Below are 6,520 nucleotides of genomic sequence, written 5' to 3' on the forward strand. Positions count from 1 at the left end.
GGTCCGACACACTGACTGAGCCCCGAGCACCGAGGAGTCGACGGGAAGGGTTCGAAACCCTCCTGGAGCCGCGGCTACGCCCCTCCACGTGCCGGCGCGCGCCCACAGCCCACAGCCGTGCGTGAGGGGGCGGACGGGGTGGAGGGACCCCGTTGGGAGGGTGCGGATCAGACAGTGACTCCCCTGGGGCGGGGGGGGTGTTTACTGTGCTTTTAAACCTTATTAGCATAATCCCGCCTCCCACCGGGAAAGCGTCCCAGTCTGGAGTCAAAATACACTTTTACACTCAGAAATGAAATGATGGCACGATGAAATAACTTTGATAAATAAGAAGAAGTAGTTTAGATGGACATGATGACAGCGATCACTGAGATGACGGAGATGAAGGAATCACTGAGATGACAGAGATCAGAACAATTAAAGATTTCCGAGGTCAAGCAGGTGATAAATAAAAAACCCTGATAAATTAACCCCTGGATCACAGAGATCACAGAAATCAGAAGTCATAAGATCAACCATCACAAATATCAGTGAGACCCCAGAGATGGCAAATATTAGGTCACGGAGATTGGAGCAAAGATCACAGAAAGATCACAGAGACCACAAAAGTCTGAGGAGCTACAAAAATCGGAGACATCCCTGAGATAATCGACATCGCAGAGGTCTCAAAGATTAAGGAGATCAGGAAGAATACTGAAATCAGAGGAATCACAGCCGCTAGGTTGACTACGGAGATGAAAATAGTTGGACCAGAAGCTGATGCTGTTGCTTTGTGTGCATCGGCTGATGGCGTTAAGTCACCTGGGAAGGATTTCCATGATGATGATGATGACCAACAAACCAGCTGCCTTGTGGAAGGTCATTCATTTGGCTCAATTTGGGTGTTTCACAGTGGAAGGTCACACTGTCAGTATTGTAAGTGGTGTGGCTCGGGTTTCTAAACTAGGTCACCGGGGTGGGAGCCAATGGTCAAACACCACAGCCAATAATTCAAGCAGAGGTGCCGACTTGTAGGGGCCAGGTGAGATATGCTGATGACTGACCAGCAGCACAAAGGGTTACATCTCCAACACTGGACCTGGGATCTCCGCCGCTTGGTGGCCAATAACGTTCCATCTCCAGTGCCTCCTTCTGGTGAGGATGAAGGCCGCTTCATGGAGACCAATGAACCCAACAGGCTCAGCACTTACACAAATCTCTGAATAAGACACAAGACCATGTGAAGGGTGACCAGAACATGGTGCTTTGCTGTACTTTTTTGCTGCATTTGTTTCAAGTTTTATGTCAGATTCAAACTAATTCACATCTACACACAGCACTGCTCTTTCGGTTGAGCAGAGTACCAGTCAGATGGTATGATTAGACACTTCCTGGCTACTTCAATAGGAACACATGCCTGTTTACATAATTGAGTGATGGTGGTGACTCAGGACATAAAGAATTCAGAGAGTGTGAAGAGGTCCAGTTACTGTTAAAATTTGAATGGACAAGACATGACCTGTGACTTTGAAAGTGGTATAAGATTCTTGGTGCCGGATGCCCTGGTTCAACCATCTGAGAAACAGCCACCCTCCACACAGCAGTATCTAGAGCTTAGACAGAAAGGAATAAGAAACAAAAAAAAACCCACTCAGCAGCACTTCTGTTGGCAAAAATGTGAAAGAGGTCGGAGGAGAATGACCAGAGAGATTAAATCTAACGAGAGGGTCACAGGTGCCAAATAATAGCCCGGTAAAAGAGTGGTGTGCACAAAGGCATCTCTGAAAACTCATTGAACCATGAACTGGGTGGGCTACAGCAGCAGAAGCCCAAGTCGAGTTCATATCCTGTGACCTTAGACCGAGACAATGAGGCCACGGTGGAAACACAACGACCGAAACACATTCGGATTGAGGTGGAACGTGATGTTAGCAGAAATAAGGTGTCGGCAAAAAAATCTGTAGAAGGTCTGTGAAGCTGTCAAGCCAGCATGGACAAAGAATGGTGTGCAATGTGTCTGGCACTTTGTTGCTGAATTCATGCTGATCTGCGGGCAAAGGAGGGTTCCACCTGGTACCAGCTAGATGTTCCTAATATAGTGCCTGGTCAACCTGTACCGCTTTACAATGTAGCGACAATCGTATTCATCGTCTCTTCTGAAATACCTCACGGTCCTCTGTTACGCCTGCATGTTTCAGTTTCAATTTCTCATTGTTTCCCAGCATCTTGCTGAAAATATCATCCTCCTCCTTCTTGGGTGAAGAGACAGTTTCTCCCACCAGCAGGTGGTTTTCCCTGCACTCTGCATGAAAACAAAACAGTGAAAACACTGATTTCTTTTTGCGGACAATATGAAAGCCAGACACATTTATAGGCACTCGGCTGTTCTCTGTCGTCAGTGTTCATTCACAGTTTGCTGGCTCAGCTGCTCAGCTTCGCATACGATCACACCACCAACCGGTGCGGACCTGCCTTCGCTGGAGACCCTGGAGAGGAGTCTCTTCCTCTTTCTCCTCTGCCACTCCATTTCCCCAGTTCCATCACCCATCCTCCTGTGACCTTTCGGTATTTGACAGCACGTGAAGAATTGCGTGATCGGTCTGGGAAATTAGAAGAAGGACAGATATTTCCCATTTCTTCGTGAATCCTCCGTAAAGGTACGTCACAGGAGTCCGCAGTCGGGATTTAGAACTACAGGTTTTCCCCTGTTTAACAGATGTAACTGGTTCTGCGAAATCACCCTGTTTAGTAAGGCAGCAGGTGATGTAGCAGTTAGAGCCACCACTTTGAAACCAGGTTCAAATCCCAGCCACTGATGTAGAATCAGTGAGAAAGGAACTTACCCTGAAATATTTCACTAAAAATTACCCTGCTGTATAAATGGCTAAATCACTGTAAGTATCTTTACAGTGTAGGTTGCTTTTGGGACAAGCTAATAAATAAATGTAAAATGGACCGTTATATGAGGTGGGAAAATGACCGTTATTCCCTATGGGGAAAAATAATGTGTCCACAGAACCACAAATTGACAGCTAAAAAAAATCACTCACTTACTTTTCTCAACCACTTGTCCTTGGGGTCGTGACAGTCTGGGGCCTATAATAGATCACTGGGTGCCAGACTGGGAGGGGCAAACCCTGGGACGCCAGCCCATCACAGGGTGGCCACATACACATTCAAATACAGACGTACACACACACACACGCATCGCCTAAAACCACTTGTCCCATTTGGGGTCGCAGGGAGCCGGAGCCTAAGCTGGCAACACAGGGCGTGAGGCTGAGGGGCACACCCAGGACAGGACGTCAGTTTGTCACAAGGCACCGCAAGCGGGACTCGAACCCCAGACTCACCAGAGAGCAGGACCCGGTGAAGCCTGTTGCACCCCCCCCCCCCCCCATTCAAACACTCAGGGTAATTTAGTGTCAAATTCACCTGAAGCGCATGTCTTTGGACTGTGAGAGGAAACCAGAGCACCTATAGAAAACCCTCACAGAGAGTGGGCTGGATTCAAACCTAAACAGCCCATCTCCTGGGAGGCAGCAGTGCAACTTGATGCAGAGTGACACCACCACTACATTTATTCATTTAGCTGATGCTTTTCTCCAAAGCAACTTACAATGTTAAGGTTACAATTATCACAAGCTTACAACTGTGTACCCATTTCTACAGCTGGGTAGTCTTTATTGGAGTAATTTTACGGTAAGTACCTTGCTCAAGGGCACTACAGTCAGCGGTGGTGATCGAACCTGCAACCTTTGGATCCAAAGACAGTAGCTCTAATCCCTACGCTACCAACTGATCCTGTCCCATTAAAAAACTCCAAAAAATTAAGATAAAGGCATAGCAATCTTAAAATAGTCACGTAACGCATACGTAATCAAATTTACACAAGTCAGATTTACTACAGTAATAAAGATTCCCATTCCCGTCACAGTTCAGCATTCCTGCTGAGATCTGACAGAGGTGTTGGCCACACAGTGCTCCTCACCTGAGGTGGACTGGCTGGACAGAGGTACGAACATGACTAAGGTCCCCCAACTCATCTCCCCAATTACTGCTAATTGGTGCCCTTTACATGGATGATTCACGCAGATTAACAAGCAGCACGAAAGGGTTCTGCTGCAGTAGAATCATGCATTTCAGAGGCGTGCAGGCGGAGGAGATTGTCCGCGCAGCAGACGACCTTATGCATGGGTTATTTTTGTATCTGTGTGTGTGTGTTTCACTGTCCCCCCCGCCTGTTCCCACCTTTGTCGCTTCCCGTTGTTCCTTTGAGCCCCCGGATCCCAACCGACTCCGTACAATCGGGGGTCTTGTAAAGACTCAGCGGAGTCTTCTCTGAAACCGAACCCCTTTTGAAAACCGCCGCTCTGGCTAAAGGTGAGCAGACAAAGGTGTGTGGAGGTGTGCGGAGGGGCGTGAGAACCAGCGGCTCGGGGAAGCCACGGTGGGCGGAGCCTTTGCGGGAAGCTCTCGGTTTTGGAGGTGACTCAGCCGTACCCGCGGGCCCGGATCCGCGGGTAATGCCAGTGACATTTGCAACACCTATCATTTCAACATGCTTCTGTGCGAGTGCGTGTGCGCACAGGTGCGTGCGCGGGTCCTCGGGTAAATGGCCTTCTTGGCAGTGCCGTGCATCGGCAAGTTTGATCCGGCTCAGAATATCCACGGAGTCGCTGGGAAAATCGGTTTGGTTGCCGACGGCGACTAAGCGGCACACGACAAACAGGCTCCGCAAAACTGCACCGGGGGCTAATCGTCGACTTCCAGCGCAGACAGGTCTCATGTCTCGAGTTTAAACCAGGCTAACCGTTATTTAGCGCTTTGCTCCAAAGCAACTTACAATAACTTACTCATTTATACAGGTGGGTAATTTTACTGCAGCAATTTAGGGTAAATATCTTGCTCAGTGGTACTACACCTGGAGGTGAGACTTGAATCTGTAATCTTTGGGGTCGAAGGCAGGAGCTCCGACCACTATGTGACCAACTGCCCCATTTGGCCTTTATCACCTGGCCTCTATGTGCTCCCGTTTGCCGCCCAACACCCTCGCCCCACGTCGCCATCTCTCCACCTGCGCACCTGCCTGATCACAGGCATCGTTTTCCCTTTGTCGCCGACTCGTCCCCGCGCTTGCGGTCGAGCTCGCCGAGGCCGCGGAGCAGGATTTGTACGGCCCTCTGCTGTTCGCTGCCGGGAACCGCAGCATAACGGTTGGCAGCAGCTCCTCTGCGAAGACTTTCACGTCAGCTTTTTCTTCCAGAAATCTCCCAGAAGTGCAGTCCTGACACACACACACACGTGTTCCAGCCCATGTGAACCTCCACCACCTGACATGTATAATGAAAAAGGAAACCGAGAGGCCTGAGCTCACACATTTGGACCCTGAGACCGGGGGGTGGAGGCAGACCAGTTTGCGGGGTGGAGGTCTGTAAATTTTGCTGTTCTTCGGGGATCGGAAGTCAGTTCGTAAATCGGAATTGTTCATTAGCCGGTGTGTCGCAGGATACAGCATGGATTCCAGGTTAATTTAAGTTTTATTAACATCAAGCAGCAGGGGTGCGGTGGCGCAGTGGGTTGGACCGCAGTCCTGCTCTCCGGTGGGTCTGGGGTTCAAGTCCCACTTGGGGTGCCTTGCGGCGGACTGGCATCCCGTCCTGGGTGTGTCCCCTTCCCCCTCTGGCCTTACGCCCTGTGTTGCCGGGTAGGCTCCGGTTCCCCGTGACCCCATAAGGGACAAGCGGTTCTGAAAATGTGTGTGTGTGTGTGTGTAACATCAAGCAAAATTAACGGAAACGACTCCGAATAAAAATACTTCATGTCCACAGCCTGTGATTCCCAGTGTTGTGTCCTCCTTGGACGCACGAGACGGCGTGGCATTGTTTCCTCACATCAGGAACTCAGGATGGATAAATGAATGATCTCAGATGGAAATTCCCTTTTTCTCCAGCAGCATACAATGTACAACACACATACATACACAGAACACAAGGTTTTTTTCAGCATCTGGTTTATTTGTTTGCTGTCAAAAAAGTGTAATAATAGAAGCGTACATCTGTGTATTGTCTTAAAAGTTTCTATATATAACAATAACTATTTAATAAGAACAAGATGACAAATTGCGCCGAGAACCGACCCGTTTCAGCGGTTTGCTGCCCCTAATGGCGGAAAGCGGAACTGCATACAGGTTTTTTTTATTTTTTGAGAAATTTTAGAATGTAGATTGGTAAAGAAAATACAATGAAAAATAAGCAAATAGTTGTGGAAGTATTCATATTTTTAAAAAAATTGTAAGTCAGACATCAGCACAAGGTACAAGTGTATGTGCATTGGGTGGCATGGTGGTGCAGCGGGAAGCTACCTCACAGCACCCGGCCTGGGTGTTTCGAGGTGGGCTAGAACCCAGCTCAGTCTGCATGGAGATTGCACGTTCTGCCCACGTGCAGGTGCCAGGTGCTCTGGTTTCCTCCCACAGCCTAAGATTCATCCAGTGGCCCAAAATGCAAATTGCTCTACTTCACTTTTATTCATTTAACAG

The sequence above is a fragment of the Scleropages formosus genome, chromosome 25, assembly GCF_900964775.1.
Source record: "Scleropages formosus chromosome 25, fSclFor1.1, whole genome shotgun sequence".
In the NCBI taxonomy this organism is placed as follows: domain Eukaryota; kingdom Metazoa; phylum Chordata; class Actinopteri; order Osteoglossiformes; family Osteoglossidae; genus Scleropages; species Scleropages formosus.